An 18,132-nucleotide genomic window follows, 5' to 3' on the forward strand; every position below is an offset into this window, starting at 1 on the left:
GGTGTCTTGAGTAAGCCCCCATACTCATGTATGCAATTATACACATATTTATTGAAACGTACTACATCAGCACATTCACACAACACACAATGACAAATAGTAAAGGGTTGGTGTGTGTCCAGATGTAGTCTGTATGAACAGTCGAGTTCCTCTTCTTTTCTGCGTGGATCTAACTGATCCCAGGATGGACCCTCCTTCAGCATTGTTCTGGAGTTGTAGCTCTGTGCAGTGGATGGGAGAGAGTAGTTTCTCTTGTCCAGATAGGTCTCACTCTCTACAGACTGAGCCAGCAGGACAAGTGGATGGCCAGCAGAGTCAGGCAAGTCCAGGACAGGAACTAAGGCCACAGATGGACTGGACTGGCCTAGAGTGGTCCTTAAACATTCCTCAAGTCCTGTGGGAGAGAGAGAGGGGGGGGGGGGAGTAGGTGAGGGAGAGAGGCGGGGAAGTAGGAGAAAGAGAGAGGCGGGCAGTAGGAGGGAGAGAGAGAGAGAGAGAGAGAGAAAATAGTGAATATTATCGGACTTCCCCATTGAAAAGCTGTAAAGCTGCTTGTACCTCAGGATCAGGCACGAGGCCCTAAGATGTTCGTCCCGGTGGGGCTGCCCCGAGACAGAGGCTGCACTTAACCCTTCGACCACGGAACACAGGCCTATTCACTGAGTATTGACATTCTCAAATCCCCGGCAGATTGTATAGCCCCCCATTCAACTCCCTGCAGTGCAGACATATGGTCAGCAAGGGCTGGACTCTAAGCTACTGAACCCATACACCCCCTTCTGAACACACACAGAATACACACACAGGCACGCTAACACACACACACACATATGCGGACACACAAGCATACACTTGCACACACACAATCCTACCCCCCAACCCCCCCACACACACGTAAACCAATGTCCAAACCCTTTTGGACAAATGAGCAGCAGCTTGTTGTGGTGGGATCCAGTGGAATAGATCCTGCACCCCCTGTCGTGTTGGGATGTAAGGAAGCTGTGTTGGGACAGTCCACTCTCAGCTTGAGTGGAGCTCAGAGATTGTTCAAGAGGGTGTGTGTGTGTGTGTAAATGTGTGTGTGTACTACAGTGTGAGAATTCATTGAGTGTCTCCGGCCGTCTCCTTGCTGACAGCCTGTCCATTTAGCAGCAGCCCACTGGGATGATTTCACCACATCCACTCCTGCTCTTCAGCCTCTAATTGGTCACAAGTGTTCCCCTGGCCTTGCATGGTTGGCTGATGTGGGCTTGTTAGTTCCATAGGTCTAACAGTGTGTTGAGTGTGTCGTGGTGTGGTCACTGGGATGTGATATGTTGTCGGATGTGGTAGCTACTAGTGCATCTAGAGCTCAGTAGTTTGGAACCAATGTTTCAGTTGGTAAGAGTACGGTGCTTGGGTTTGATTCCTTTATGGACCACATATTCACTGAGTATTGGGCTCCCAAGTGGCGCAGCGCATCTCAGTGCTAGAGGCGTCACTACAGACCCTGGTTCGATTCCAGGCTATATCACAATCCGGCTGTGATTGGGAGTCCCATAGGGCGGCGCACAATTGGCCCAGCATCGTCCGGGTTTGGCCGAGGTAGGTGGTCATAAGAATTTGTTCTTAACTGACTTGCCTAGTTAAATAAAGGTAAAAATATATATATATACATATACACATATTAGGAACACCTTCCTAATATGCTGCTTACACCATGTCCAGACTCTGCCATCAGCATGACACAACAGGAACCGTTTTTTTTCTCCACTTCTTAATTGTCCAGTGTTGGTGACCGCGTGTCCACTGGAGCCGCTTCTTCTTGTTTTTAGCTGATAGGAGTGGAACCCGGTGTGGTCGTCTGCTGCAATAGCTCGTCCGTGACAAGGATCGACGAGTTGTGCGTTCAGAGATGCCGTTCTGCACACCACTGTTGTACTGCGCCGTTATTTGCCTGTTTGTGGCCTGCCTGTTAGCTTGCACAGTTCTTGCCATTCTTCTTCGACCTCTCTCATCAACGAGCTGTATTCGCCCACAGGACTGCCACTGACTGGATGTTTTAGTTTGTCGCACCATTCTCGGTCAGTGGCGGCTCCTGAAAAAATTCTCAGGAGGGGCAATTTTTCTGATGATTTAGGTGACCTACACACATTTTAAAAAAGATATGTCCAGCAACAACATGAAGACAGGGGCAGCATATAAGTCAATACCAGAAGCATTTATTGACTGATCTGGGGAGATGGATTCCAGTTTCTGTGACAGATTATAAATAATCTCTGATGCCTTTGTTATATTAGCTTTTGGTTGAATGTACTGTCGTAGTAAATATATAATGTTATAGCTTGGTCTGACTAAAATCTTGTGCATGACCCATTTTGTGTTGGGCGTTTGTTTTCAATCAATGCTGTTCCTATCCTATAACAATGGACAAAAGAGTCCTATCTTGTCAGCCTTGTCAGCAGGTGGCCAAGGACAACACCCACGCCATAGGTCTCTCAGTTCTTCCAACTCACGAGTTCTTGCTCTGAGGACACACACACACACACACACACACATCATCACTGATAACACACACACACACACACATCATCACTGTTAAACACACACACACACACACACAAAAATCCCCTCTCTTTAGGCTGAACATTTGAAGACAGAGAACCCGACTCAGAGCCAATGCAACAGTGGAGGGGACCTCGCCCAACTCATCAGGACCAATCAGAAGATCAGAACTACTAGATTCAACCTACATCATTTATTGTATAAAATGTCTGCACACAATGTTTTCGGGGCTCTCTTCTCCCTAAGAGTTTGACGAACGAGTCCGTGCACGCGATTCCAGATATCTTTACCTCTGAATAAACTGCCTTTATTATACCATATCCACCCTGTCCAAAGTCTCTACTTGGTCTCAGTTCTCCAGTAAACTTGTGATTATCAACAGTACACAACGGTAACAAACAATTGGGGGAACTCACGGGGCAGATAGTAAGGTCGCAATGACACAGAAAGCAGTTCAATGTCGGGGTACAGAGTCGCTCTCTTACCAGGATCGCGGTCCGCTCTGACCAGGGTGAAGCCGGCCGGCTCCACTTCTCTGTCCGGGACTCTGTCATCCAGCCAAGTCTCCCAGCTGTATTGGATTCCGCTGCCAGCAGCGTTTTCATTATTTAGTCCGTTCGTAGCGGGTATGTACACGATCAACAAGATCAGTCCAAAATCCACCACTGGAAATCCATGGTTGGCAGAATGTTTGTAAACTAAGTCTACAAATTAAAAACATAAAATAACGCCACACTGCAGGTCGCAACAGAGACGCTGCTAGCCGCTATTGTCTTAGTTACGTTCATGGTTACGTCACGTATGACGAAAGCGCGTAAGTGCAAGCCCACAGACACCCATAGAGAATGTATTGAAAGCTTTGAAATTTGAAAAAAATAGATTTTACATGACAGGCTATGAGAGACTTCTGGGCGATTTTCAACCTGACTGAAATCGCCCCAAAAACGGGCGGGGCCATTTGAAGCACGACTTTAGCCTGATTTGACATTTAGTGGCTGGCAGATCAGACGTGAACACTGATAACTACTGTTGCCGTGATATAATTGATTAGAAAAAAAATCCCTTCCTTTTCCCGTTTGGCAGTGCGTCGCCCATATCGCCCTATTGAACAGGCCGTCCCTGTTCTCGGTAAACCCTAGACACTATCGTGCTTGAAAAGCCCAGGAGGCTGGCCATTTCTGAGACACTGGAACCGGCGCACCTGGCACCGACGATCATTCCACGCTCAAAATCGCTTAGGTCACTCGCTGTCTGTAGAAGCAAACCATTTTCATGAACGGGGTGTACCTAATAAACTGGCCGCGGAGTGTATATTGAACTACAGCCTGTAACAGGCCTCATTGTAAGAGCAGGGAAGTTCTGTCACCAATATGCCCTTGTGGAGGGAAATCAGGACAGAAAGGTTACCAGTGCTGTTCAGTGCCATTTAATAAGCCTCACGAGCCCAATGCAGCACGCCAAACACACACACAAAGAACCCACACGGGCTAATTACACTGAACAAAAATATGAACGCAACATGTACAGTGCTGGTCCCATGTTTCATGAACTGAAATAAAAGATCCCAGAAATGTTACATATGCACAAAAAGCTTATTTCTGTCAAATGTTGTGCAAAAATGTGTTTACATCCCTGTTAGTGAGCATTTCTCCTTTGTCAAGATAATTCATCCACCTGAGAGGTGTGGCATATCAAGAAGCTGATTAAACAGTATGATCATTACACAGGTACACCTTGTGCTGGGGACAATAAAAGGCCACTCTAAAATGTGCAGTTTTGTCACAAAACACAATGCCACAGATGTCTCAAGATTTGAGGGAGCGCGCAATTGGCATGCTGACTGCAGGAATGTCCACCAGATCTGTTGCCAGATAATTTTATGTTAATTATTCTACCATAAGCCACCTCCAACGTCATTTTAGAGAATTTGGCAGTACGTCTAACTGGCCTCACAACCGCAGACCACGTGTATGTGAATAGATTGCCCCATGGTGGGGTTATGGTATGGGCAGGCATAAACTACGGCCAATGAACACAATTGCCTTTTATTGATGGCAATTTGAATGCACAGAGATACCGTGACGAGATCCTGAGGCCCATTGTCGTGCCATTCATCCATCGCCATCATCTCATGTTTCAGCATGATAATGCATGGCCCCATGTCGCAAGGATCTGTACACAATTCCTGGAAGTTGAAAATTACCCAGTTCCTCCATGGCCTGCATACTCACCAGACATGTCACCCATTGAGCCTGTTTGGGATGCTCTGGATCTACCTGCACGACAGCGTGTTCCAGTTACATTTACATTTTACATTTTAGTCATTTAGCAGACGCTCTTATCCAGAGCGACTTACAGTTAGTGAGTGCATACATTTTCATACTACTCATACACGATGTGTAGATTATATATCTCTGTTACATACAGTCTGTCTGTCTGTGTCTGTCTACTGGTCTTTCAGTCTGTCTACCTGTCAGTCTGTCTACCGGTCAGTCTGTCTACTTGTCTGTCAGTCTGTCTACCGGTCAGTCTGTCTACCGGTCTGTCAGTCTGTCTACCTGTCAGTCTGTCTACCAGTCAGTCTGTCTACCGGTCAGTCTGTCTACCGGTCAGTCTGTCTACCTGTCCGCCAATGTCCAGCAACTTCGCACAGCCATTGAAGTGGAGTGGGCCTGATCAACTCTATGCGGAGAAGATGTGTCGTGCTGCATGAGGCAAATGGTGGTCACACCAGATACTGACTGTTTTTTTATCCACGCCCCCTACATTTAAAAAAAAGGTACACTATATATACAAAAGTATGTGGACACCCCTTCAAATTAGTGGATTTGGCTATTTCAGCCTCACCTGTTGCTGACAGGTGTATAAAATCGAGCACACCGCCATGCAATCTCCATAGACAAACATTGGCAGTAGAATGGTCTTACTGAAGAGCTCAGTGACTTTCAACGTGGCACAGTCATAGGATGCCACCTTTCCAACAAGCTAGTTAGTCAAATTTCTGCCCTGCTAGAGCTGTTCCGGTCAACTGTAGGTGCTGTTATTGTGAAGTGGAAACGTCTAGAAGCAACAACGGCTCAGCCGCGAAGTGGTAGGTCACACAAGCTCACAGAACGGGACCGCCGAGTGCTGAAGTGCGTAGTGCGTAAAAGTAGTCTGTCCTCGGTTGCAACACTCACTACCGAGTTCCAAACTGCCTCTGGAAGCAACGTCAGCACAAGAAGCTTCATGAAATGGGTTTCCATGGCCGAGCAGCCGCACACAAGCCTAAGATCACCATGCACAATGCCAAGCGTCAGCTGGAGTGGTGTAAAGCTCGCCACCATTGGACTCTGGAGCAGAGGAAACGTGTTCTCTGGAGTGATGAATCACGCTTCACCATCTGGCAGTCCGATGGATGAATCTGGTTTTGGCAAATGCCAAGAGAACGCTACCTGTCTGAATGCATAGTGCAAACTGTAAAGTTTGGTGGAGGAGGAATAATGGTCTGAGGCTGTTTTTCATGGTTCGGACTAGGCCCCTTAGATCCAGTGAAGAGAAATCTTAACGCTACAGCATACAATTACATTCTAGACGATTCTGTGTTTCCAACTTTGTGGCAACAGTTTGGGAAAGGCCCTTTCCTGTTTCAGCATGACAATGCCCACGTACACAAAGTGAGGTCCATACAGAAATGGTTTTTCAAGGTCAGTGTGGAAGAACTTGACTGGCCTGCACAGAGCCCTGACCTCAACCCCACGAACACCTTTGGGATTAATTGAAACGACAACTGCGAGCCAGGTCTAATCGCCCAACATCAGTGCCCGACCTCACTAATGCTCTTGTGGCTGAATGGAAGCAAGTCCCCGCAACAGTCTTCCAACATCTAGTGGAAAGCCTTCCCAGAAGAGTGGAGACTGTTATAGCAGCAAAGGGGGACCAACTCCATATTAATGCTTCTGGAATGAGATGTTCGACGAGCAGGTGTTCACATACTTTTGGTAATGGAGTGTATCTGTGACCAACAGATGCATATCTGTATTCCCAGTCACGTGAAATCCATTAGGGCCTAATTTATTTATTTCAAATGACTAATTTCCTTATATGAACAGTACCTAAGTGAAATCTTTGAAATTGTTACATGTTGCTTTTATATTTTTGTTCAGTGTAGTTAAAAAAAAAAAATTGTTCGGTTTAAAATGCTCCCAATGAACACGGGGTCTTTTTCCTATTTTATGAAAAGGCTAAATATGGTCGTTATCTGAGTGTGAGGCTTCACCCTTGGATGTAGGACTCTCTGGAGATCAAGTGGAGACAACATAGAGAGGCAGGGAGATCACAGAGAGTAAATGGTAATATTAGGGGAGAAGAGACAAAGCCTTCATCACACCTCTGAAACAAGGCCTGTTTCATGTCAGGACATTTTAGTCTTTGAGCTCACAGGGCAGGCAGACAGGGCCTTTGTATGCCTGGGACCAGGGAGAGGGGTGAAGGTGATATGGAGTGACCATCCATTTGTGTGTGTGTGTGTGTGTGTGCGTGCTGTAAGAAGCCCCTTTGCCAGATGCTGCTGTCTCTCAACATCTGAGACCCTTAACACTAGAACCGCCAAAGCAGTCTTTTGGACTGCTCATCATTTTATTCTATTTTTTATTATACCGACAGTTGAAGGTGCCATGCTCAGTTGATAATCATCCCGATAATTGCCTCGAAACTGAACCTAAACTATACTGAAACTAATTTCACACATTTAGCAACAGATTAAATAAATGAAGTAAAGTATGATGGGGGAGAATGTGGGAGTTGATGAGCGAGGGGAATTCATTGTGAATGAAGAACAGGGCGGGCCATTCTATTGTATTGATCTGTTCTAATTCTAATCTCAAAATGGTATGTACCCTGTATCAGTCCACCGAATCCAAGCAGTCTTATCAGTCTACTCTGGCCTACTTGGAGTACACAGTGAGAACGTGCGTAATTTACAATCGCAAGAAGACCAAGACGAATGGATGCACATGCTGCGTTAGCGTTACTACAAGATCTGAATGAAAACGACTCAGATGGTGGGAAATAAATGAATCATGACATCTTTGATGATTATTCTTCTGATTCTGAGCCTCAGCCTGAACTACACCTCACCTCTAGGGCTAAGCGCAAAAAAGCCAGAACGATGCACACTGAGCAGGTGCCCGCGCCACCACCAAATGAAACGGTGAGACAGGAGAGAGAAAGGGACAGCACCATTTGGATAGAACAAGATGTCATCACTGAGAGAGCAGACCCAACATCTCAAGCAAAAACAACATCAGCAACGGACTCACCAGCTTTCGTTGTTTATGTGACATGGACATGCTCCAACTGATGCCATTGCGTGAAGACGCAGACCATGTAGCACAAGCTGACAGTAATTGACTTTTTGACTGCTGTCATAGTGACACATATTTATTATAATGCCATTATTGCTTTTGTGCTGATTTCACTATTTATCAAGCACAGTTGGCGCTTATAATGATGTTTAGGCTACTGTTTTCATAATTTCACTGCGTCTTGGTGGTTGGGGTATTAAACAAAAAAAATATGTTGTTATAAAAACATATAAATATGTTACATAGTTGTAACCAAGGCACTCCACAAAAATGTTTGATTGAACACTTTAAGTTTTTGTTTTTACATATAGCCTACAGTAACATAACTAATGAAAATGCTATTGTGTTATATATATTTTTAAAATAGTATTCTAAGACCTTAATAAACACAACCAAATGATTATGTTTGCGATAGCATATGAAATGTATTAATTACACTGTTAGAATGTTGCAGTCAGAATGACTGCTCATTAGCTTGAAGGGGGGTCCCTTGAGGTCCAGCGGTTCTAGTGGAATGAACTCTCCCCACCCGATAGACACCCCGTCGCCCCGTACCCTGCCTCTCCCCCCCGACCCAGCGAAGTGGGGAGCCTGGTTGTGAGGCACAGTGGACGGAGGCCATTAAGCAGGATCCTAAAAGCAATCACATTAGCAATGGGTTGGAACTAAACCATCTACCCAAGGGTACCGGCCATTATTCTGCTTCACATCCAACACATTGGGTAAAAAACCAACCTGTGCGTTTACGTTAAACCTCAAAAGCAAAAATTGTCCATCATTAATACCAATCATATTAACGATTAGCATCACCTTTCTTAGTTTTAACAATCAATACATAAATTATGCATATATATGTGTGGATAGCTGGGAGATTATTGGTGTTATGGTGGGACACAGCAAGAGAGAGAAAAGAGGGGGATTTGTGTGATATTGGTAATGCCTGCTGGGCTTACAGGGCTTTTAAGCAGGGGAGAGAGACAGCCCAAAGCTGCGTCCATGGTTTTTAGTTGTGCTACACTGCATCCCAAACTGATTCAAATTAACCGCTAAACGAGGGTGTAATTAGCAGGCATCGCCTCATGAAAATTGTTATTTTAGGCTGAGGTGAGTGAACAATGTGGCCGAGAGGCCAAGCGGGTACAGCCAGGCTCCTCTCTATAGGGAAGGGAAGATGTCCCGCGAAGATGAGGGGGACGAGGGGCTCTAGTCTACAGACAGTCCCAGTCAGACGGTGGCCATTTTGGGTGTGTCACTGAAAAGGGGATTTCTTTCATTTATATTATTATTTTCGAAATAAAACAATTAATGTCTTTCGTCATAATTTTCTGGGGGAATAATGGGATTGTTTTTCTTTCCAAATTTTTGCAGACCTGAAATATTCTGAAATAGTAGACAAGTCACTTCATTACAAGTGCAAATCATCTGACAGAAGTAGGACATATGTGGGGTTGTTGAGTCTCTCTAACGTAAGTAACACCTTGAGACAACATGTAAAAGGTTTCATCCAGAGCATATGTCTGTCTATCAGCCGTGACTCGGGGTGGGAAGTGTGCAGTCACATTTTTCTATGGCTTTGCACTGCGCTCCAACAGTGGCAGTTTGTGGCTGTGACAGATAGTGCCAGAGGTGCTACTTTTCCTCCTTTGACTTTTAGGAGGCATTAGGCGGGGAGCTAGGGCTGTGACCCATGAAGGCTGCCTGGCCACAGGCCCTCTCCCAGGGCATGGCTGGGGCTGTGCGTGCTGAAGAAAAGTAACAGATTCCAGTTCAATGATGAGTCAATAACTGGCTTTCGGGAAAGTGTCTGAGCACATACCATAGAAATATGAAATGAGTGGTAAGCTGTGGACTTTTTTAAATTGTATTTTTAATTCTATATGAAAAGCCTTTTCCCCCCCCAGTTTTTCTGTTATAACTGCTCTGGTGAAACAGTCTATACCAATAAAATACCAAAAGGATGTTATGTTATTTCACATATTTGAGATCCAACAATAAGGTCATTAAAATTCAGCGATTTTAAACAACATTGTGTTATATGCCCATATTCACATCAAACGTGAATGCAGTACTAAAATGTCAGAGCATCCTTTAATTTCAGCCCTACTTTGTGTGAATGGAGTAGTTTCATGCCACGTTCACATCATGTCAGAAACTCGGGACCTCAGAGTTAAAATGAACGGAAGTTATTTACGTAGAGCTTCCAATTGGTTGATTCTGATACTTCCCAAGTGGGAAACTCAGGATCCAACTCTTCCGCCTAGGTTAGCAATTCGGACATTTCGGTATGAACGCGGCATCAGACTCCCCTGAGATGTTCAGAAAAAGAGCAGAGAACATTTCATGAATTATCATCATATAATTGTGACAAAACGAACACTCATGTTTTTTCCAGACACGTGTTCTATACTGAAAAGAATGTAATGCAACATGCAACAATTTCAAAGATTTTACTGAGTTCATATAAGGAAATCAGTCAATTGAAATAAATTCATTAGGCCCTAATCTATGGATTTCACATGTTGGTCACAGATACCTTAAAAAAATGGGCCTCAGGATCTCATCACGGTATCTCTGTGCCTTCAAATTGCCATCGATAAAATGCAATTGTGTTCATTGTCCGTAGCCAGGACCGGGTTTGGGAAACCCTGCTCTAGGGGGACAGTTATCCAACCTCGGTTACTTCATGTAAATTCTTGGTAAAAATCACTTGCAAGGCAGTTAACCCCCAACAACAACTGCTCCCCAGGCACCGATGACGTGGACGTCGATTAAGGCAGTCCCCCGCACGTCGCTGATTCAGAGGGGTTGGGTTAAATGCAGAAGACACATTTCGGTTGAATGCATTCAGTTGTACAACTGACTAGGTATCCCCCTTTCCCTTTTATACCAAATAAATGTAATTTGAATTTTAAAAAGTTAAAACATATTCTTATGGGTGTACCAGGAGCTGTCCAGCCAGAGCGTTGTCACACTTGTAGAACACCCTGGCACATAGCGGAGAGAGCCCACCACCACCACCCATCTTCAGCATGGCACTCTGGAGGGTGGCACGCAGTATATTTATTTGGACAGTGAAGCCAAAATGTGTACATTTGGCTCTGTACTCCAGCATTTGGGATTTGAGATCAAATGTTTAATATGAGGCGACAGTACAGAATCAGTGGCGGACTTACCATTAAGCAGAAGAGGCAATTGCCTCAAGCCTCATACCATCAAGGAGCCTCGTGAGCCGGCCATAATAAAAAATAATCATACTAGTAATCATTTCTTTTTTTATAATTTCTCAGCTTGAGTCTCCCCCCATGCTCCGCTCGAGGCCCCCACCCCCAACCCCCCACCCATACAGCTGAATAATAATGAATAATAGATCAATCATTTATTTTCATACATCTACATACACTGAGTGTACAAAACATTAGGAACACCTTCCTAATATTGAGTTGCACCCCCTTTTGGCCTCAGAATAGCCTCACTTTGTCAGGGCATGGACTCTACAAGGTATCGAAAGCGTTCTACGGGGATGCTGGCCCATGTTGACTCCAATACTTCCCACAGTTGTGTCAAGTTGGCTGTATGTCCTTTGGGGGGTGGACCGTTCTTGATACACACAGGAAACTGTTGAGCATAAAAAACCCAGCAGTGTTGCAGTTCTCGACACACTCAAACCGGTGCACCGGGCACCTACTACCATGCCCTGTTCAAAGGCACTTACAGTGCCTTGCAAAAGTATTCATCCCCCTTGGCGTTTTTCCTATTTTGTTGCATTACAACGTGTAATTGAAATTGATTTTTATTTGGATTTCATGTAATGGACATACACAAAATAACTTGTTTCAAAAAATTCTAAAAGATAAATAACGGAAAAGTTGTGTGTGCATATGTATTCACTCCCTTTGCTATGAAGCCCCTAAATAAGATCTGGTGCAACCAATTACCTTCAGAAGTCACATAATTAGTTAAGTAAAGTCCACCTGTGTGCAATCTAAGTGTCACATGATCTCAGTATATATACACCTGTTGTGAAAGGCCCCAGAGTCTGCAACACCACTAAGCAAGGGGCACCACCAAGCAAGCGGCACCATGAAGACAAAGGAGCTCTCCAAACAGGTCAGGGACAAAGTTGTGGAGAAGTACAGATCAGGGTTGGGTTATAAAGAAATATCAGAAACTTTGAACATCCCACGGAGCACCATTAAATCCATTATTTAAAAAATGGAAAGAATATGGCACCACAACAAACCTGCCAAGAGAGGGCCGCCCACCAAAACTCACGGACCAGGCAAGGAGGGCATTAATCAGACAGGCAACAAAGAGATCAAAGATAACCCTGAAGGAGCTGCAAAGCTCCACAGCGGAGATTGGAGTATCTGTCCATAGGACCACTTTAAGCCGTACACTCCACAGAGCTGGGCTTTACGGAAGAGTGGCCAGAAAAAAAGCCATTGCTTAAAGAAAAAAATAAGCAAACACGTTTGGTGTTCACCAAAAGCCATGTGGGAGACTCCCCAAACATATGGAAGAAGGTACTCTGGTCAGATGAGACTAAAATGGAGCTTTTTGGCCATCAAGGAAAACGCTATGTCTGGCGCAAACCCAACACCTCTCATCACCCGAGAACACCATCCCCACAGTGAAGCATGGTGGTGGCAGCATCATGCTGTGGGGATGTTGTCATCGGCAGGGACTGGGAAACTGGTCAGAATTGAAGGAATGATGGATGGTGCTAAATACAGGGAAATTCTTGAGGGAAACCTGTTTCAGTCTTCCAGAGATTTGAGACTGGGACGGAGGTTCACCTTCCAGCAGGACAATGACCCTAAGCATACTGCTAAAGCAACACTTGAGTGGTTTAAGGGGAAACATTTAAATGTCTTGGAATGGCCTAGTCAAAGCCCAGACCTCAATCCAATTGAGAATCTGTGGTATGACTTAAAGATTGCTGTACACCAGCGGAACACAAGTTCTGTTTTTTCTTATTATTTCTTGATTGTTTCACAATAAAAAATATTTGGCATCTTCAAAGTGGTAGGCATGTTGTGTAAATCAAATTATACAAACCCCCCAAAAATCTATTTTAATTCCAGGTTGAAAGGCAACAAAATAGGAAAAATGCCAAGGGGGTGAATACTTTCGCAAGCCACTGTAAATATTTTGTCTTGCCCATTCACCCTCTAAATGGCACACATTCACAATCCATGTCTTAGTTGTCTCAAGGCTTAAAAATCCTCCTTTAACCTGTCTTCTCCCCTTCATCTACACTGATTGAAGTGGATTTAACAGGTGGCATCAATAAGGGATCATAGATTTCACCTGGATTCACCTGGTCAGTATATTTCATGGAAAGAGAAGGTGTTCCTAATGTTTTGTATCAATATAATCCAAGTTTTTCTCATAATAGTGTCATTAATCACCCACGGACTGGTTCATAATAATGGACTTTTCCACCCTGACAGAGTTCCTGTGTATTGTTTCACGCGATATAATTGCAAACGTGACTTTCATTGAAATGACGCTGCAGCAAAGAGGTGCTTTCAGCTGGGCAGAGAAAATAAAAAGAAAGAAGATTTAATTTGAACGGAAAAAGTACCTAAGTTAACTCATTTCTTTAGTAAAAGACAGGTGCTGCTGATAATACTGCCATCGTCGTCGGGGCAGAAGACATGTATGTGTAATCCATGTATCTAATGATGTCTGGCCAAAAAGAGTATGGCATGTCAGAAAGCCTGATCTCCCATGGAGCAAAGCTTGGTCCTGGGGACATGTAGGAGCAGACTATCGCTCGATCTGAGGTTGCAGGTGGGGTTATGGGATAAGAGCAGTTCTTTAAGGTATGGAGGGGCATTGCCATGGATGCACTTTATTTACAATAAAATTGACTCCAAAATGACACAATACATTATATACCATTCATTTCTATTGGGCACAAAATAATCTGAAACACAACTAAAATAAACTGAAACTGCATCCAAGTTTGTAGAGTCACAAGCTTTATGTAGTCATTGTGTGTTAGGAATATGGGACCAAATACTAATCATTTTACAAAATGTTATACACTATAAGTGAATTTGTCCAGATACATAAAGTGCAGTAATTTCTAAACGGTAAAACAGATATGTATGAAAATACCCTCAAATAAAAGGTGATATTCTGTACATCCGCCTCATATAAAACATTTGATCTCAAATCCAAAATGCTGGAGTATAGAGCCAAATTAAAAGTTTGAGCTTCACTGTCCAAATAAATACATAGGGGTATGTATGGCTGCCCACACAGCAGTGCATCACCAATAGCACATACTGTATAATATGTTTGAAGTCTATCTGATAACATGACAGCTTCTTTCAGAGAAGCCTTTTTCACTGTTTCAAAGAATATCATGATTCCAGACATGTTGTGGCGATTTCACACTATTTTACCAATCACCCCACACACATTTAGCAGAAAACTGCCATGATGGCTACGAATGATTAAAATCTGTTTTCCTCCTCCAGACGGTGTCAGTGTGCCATTATCAGCTACAAAATGTGTTCTGCCAGCTCAATGTAGGCCTCCAATAATACTTGGCTGCGGCCCTCATCTGCTAATGGGTGAGAAATGAGTGTTTTATACAACAGCCATTTCGGCTGGAGTCAATAGGGCAAAAACACTTAACCCCCTTTTCAATTTGCTGGATCAATTTTCATCCACTTACACCCCACTTCGTAAGTGCAGAATAATAACAGGTTACATACACTTTATTTTGAAATTCACTCACACAAAAAATCTTTGACGAGAGCAGATGAGCGGCCTCTTTGTCCCCCTCAACGGATGAACCCGCCACAACCCAATCCGCCAGCTACACAAACGCCCGACCCACTTACCTCCAGATTAAACTTTAGCTAAGGCCTGATTGTGTATCAACAACCAACCTCTCGCCTTGGAGAGTGGAGAAGGACGATGGGGGGAAAAAAATAAAACTAAAAGCCTAGATTTGTTCACTCCATTTGTTCACTGTGAAGCCCTAGTTAGTGGTGATGGTGTATAACAACAACAGCAGCAGACAATAGAGGAGTGTATCGGGAAGACCTGTGTGCTGTTGAGTGGTGTGACAGGATACAAATATGCTGCCTCTGCTTTGATAAATGTTAGATTAGCACTTAGCGCACGGCTAGGTATTCTCATGGAGGTTCCCAGGCCTACACTTGTCAATACTCATTGCTCTGGGACGGGGAGGGATGGGGTGGTGAAGGGGACAAGAGCCCTGCTTAACCAGGCTTAAATGCTATCCTGTTGGCCCAGGGGGCTGAGGTACCATACTGTACCCAATGAGACAACAGAGACCCTCGATGTTAATGCTACGCTAAGCTACGGTACACTAGCCTCTGGCAGGTCACTGCAAACATTCGCACAAACCTAAACTTCCAGACTTTGTTTTTCCTGCCAGGGTTGTCTGAGGTGGTTAAATCAACTCCTTTATTTATTTATCTCTCCAAATGTTACATTAAGAGAGGGCTTGGTGCAGTACATTCGGTCTGAGTTTATTTCTTCCTTCCCTGTGATTTCAGTGTTTCAGCCTGTGGTGATGTGTCTGTAGTCAGTCAGTACTTCATTACTGTAGTGTGTCTCTCTGCTGTCGGGAGTGAAAGCACTCTACCCGCCTGGCGAGAAATCATTTATTAAATGAATGCAATAAAATAAAGAGGTGACAAATTCTGATATATGGCTGAGCTGAGTGCCTACAGTAGAGGGTGTGTGTGTGAGATGATGTGTGTGTGTGTGTGTGTGTGTGTGTGTGTGAGATTGGGGGGTTCTGCTCTTTGATGGCGGGTGCTCCTTAATGCAATGCATCACATAACTTCATCCTTCATTCAGTTGGCTCACTAACTAAATCTCTCTCTCCAGACCAGCAGGTAAACGAGTGAAATCTGGAACTCTCAGCCACTGTCGGAGGGAGGGTGTGACCTGTTTTACACCATGTTTATTTTCTTTCCCCCCCTTCCTTTTCCCCTTTCTCTCACACACGCTTGGTGCGGGGCCGGGGCTGGGCCGGGGCTTGGCCAAGGCTGGGGTCCCGAGAGGCGTGAAAGGCGAACGGTAAACACCGTAATATGGAAGTGGTGTAAAGCCGGCGAGCAGCGGGGAGCTGATGGGGCAGTTCCCCTACATTTCCTGCCCAGCGGGAGGGCTTCAGTGTGTGGCTGGGGCTGCCTGGCTCTCCTCTCCTCTGTGTGGCTGCCTAAGATACTTGGCCCACCAGTCCCCACATTATTCCCCCTCTCCTCTCTCTCTTTCTGTTTCCTCTGCAGGCTTGGTGTAGCAGTGGGCCGTCAGTCCCTACAATATCCACCCTCTCCTCTCTGTATACTCTGCAGGCTGGCTGGCTGTAGCCCTGGGGCCACGTGTGTAAACCAAAGCCAGTCTACTGCTGCTGTGGTTCTGGAGGTGCGTTAGGTTAGCTAACACTAACAGCTCCCTCCTGAAGAGAGGGGACAGAACAGGGTTAAAGGGAGGGGAGGGGATATACAGGAGGGAGTGAGAGGAACCCTTATTAAATAAAGGACTATATGTTTAGGTGCGTGGAGGTTGATGGATACCATATAGAGGGCCTACTACAGAACACTCAAGCTGGGATTCAGTCAAACACAGCAAACGACCATAGCACAGCACTTGACTTTGCACTGCGATCCTGTGTAACTTCTTGTCATGGAAATTGCCATTGGATCACACATCACATAATGTGCATTAATGAATACAAAACATTTAGCCTAACTAATAACTAGGAGAAAATCATTGGCATCAACACAAAGGAAGTTGCCATGTTTTCCAGAGCTTTTGTCTGTAATGACAGAGAAATCTGGCTAACAATTATCGACGTATTGCATGCACACCTCCTTATTCATCCCACACACACGCTGACCTCACGGTTCGACGCACCATAAATACGATTTCACACGCGAGGCGGCTCCAGCGTGCTCCCAATTAACCCTGCAAGCTTCCCCGTCCACCTGATTAGAGAAATTATCAACGCACAACAACAACGTGGCCACTCTGCGCATCTGAGGAGAGGAGCCACGCACCATTGTTTCCTTCTGCCTCAGCAGTCTGATATCTCCCACCTCATCACAGCTCTGATTGCTGGTTATGTTTGTTCGCGGCACTGGTGGTAAACGTGATAAATGTTTTTGTCTGTTATTATTCGTGGTGCCAAAAATAAATAACGAGAGGGTTTTAGTGTTGCTTGCAGGAGCTAGTCGGGTAAGAGTGAGTGAGTCCTGGTAGTCAAGGTGTTAGAACTAACAAGAGAAGACACATTTATTCAAAGTGAGCCTGGTTTTAGTCAGGGGTGGATTCAGGGTCTATTGGTTTCCTATGTAGCTAATTGCATGGGTGAAGATGTTGTTTCTGTGAAGAGCCACCCCACCAGGTGTTTCTAGTGTGAATCAATAGCTACTGACAAAGACAATCGAGTAGACGATCCACATCTAAAAACAGGACCTGGAGATTTATCGTTTCTAGTTTACGTCATTATGTGGCAAAAATATCTATAATTACCACTTTACCATGGAATTTCTAAATGAATCCAGGTAAAAAAACACAGTAAAATACAGTAACCAAGAACATAAAGATCCCATATATAGCCGGTGCACTTAGCCAGTTCTGAGCCCTGACTGAGTAAAGTGAGTGAAGGAGAGGGTGAGTTATTCCTCAGTCTCTGCGGGAGCTGTGTTATCTGTATTTGACCTGTGTTAAATATTCTCATTACAATCACTTCAAATGAGCACCAGCGCTTTGTCTAATCCCCACCCCAGGGACAGAGCTGTTTCACCTGGCCCAGGATGAAACGCAGGCAGGCCCCTGCCACAGTCTTTCCCTCTCCCCTGGATCCTCTCCTCTCCTCCCTCCCCAGCTGTGCTGAGAAAGGGGAGGGAGGGGAGGAGAGATGGAAGAGCTGGGAACTAACTAAGATCAATAGCTACTCGGAGGATACCTCACAGGGGGAGGTGGGAGTTTAGTAACCCTTACCACCTAGCCCACTGTAGTAACCACTAAGGGCTGAGAGAGGGTTAAATAACCTGTTCAGGGGGGAAACACACAGAGCTGTCAATCTGTGGAGGGGTTCATTCAAGTGCCAGTCAGAATGGAGGCTGTGGCAGCAGCAGTCTCAAGGTGCCAATAAGCAGTCCACTGGAGACACCATTTACTTGTTTTCCACCAATTGATTGGATGTTGAACAGATGGACAATGTTGGCCGTGTTGGAGCACA

The 18,132-nt window shown here is 44.8% G+C and overlaps 1 pseudogene across 1 annotated transcript in view; it reads right to left on the bottom strand.

Annotated features, from left to right (window-relative positions):
- Nucleotides 1-352: 352 nt before the first annotated feature.
- The window catches only part of LOC311102655, an 83,426-nt pseudogene continuing 65,646 nt past the window's right edge, over nucleotides 353-18,132 (bottom strand). Inside the window, exon 13 of the transcript in view lies at nucleotides 353-394. The product of the transcript in view is annotated as an uncharacterized misc_RNA (transcript). The remainder of the gene's footprint in view (nucleotides 395-18,132) is intronic.

Source organism: Coregonus lavaretus, assembly GCF_964263955.1.
Source record: "Coregonus lavaretus genome assembly, chromosome: 27".
Taxonomy (NCBI): domain Eukaryota; kingdom Metazoa; phylum Chordata; class Actinopteri; order Salmoniformes; family Salmonidae; genus Coregonus; species Coregonus lavaretus.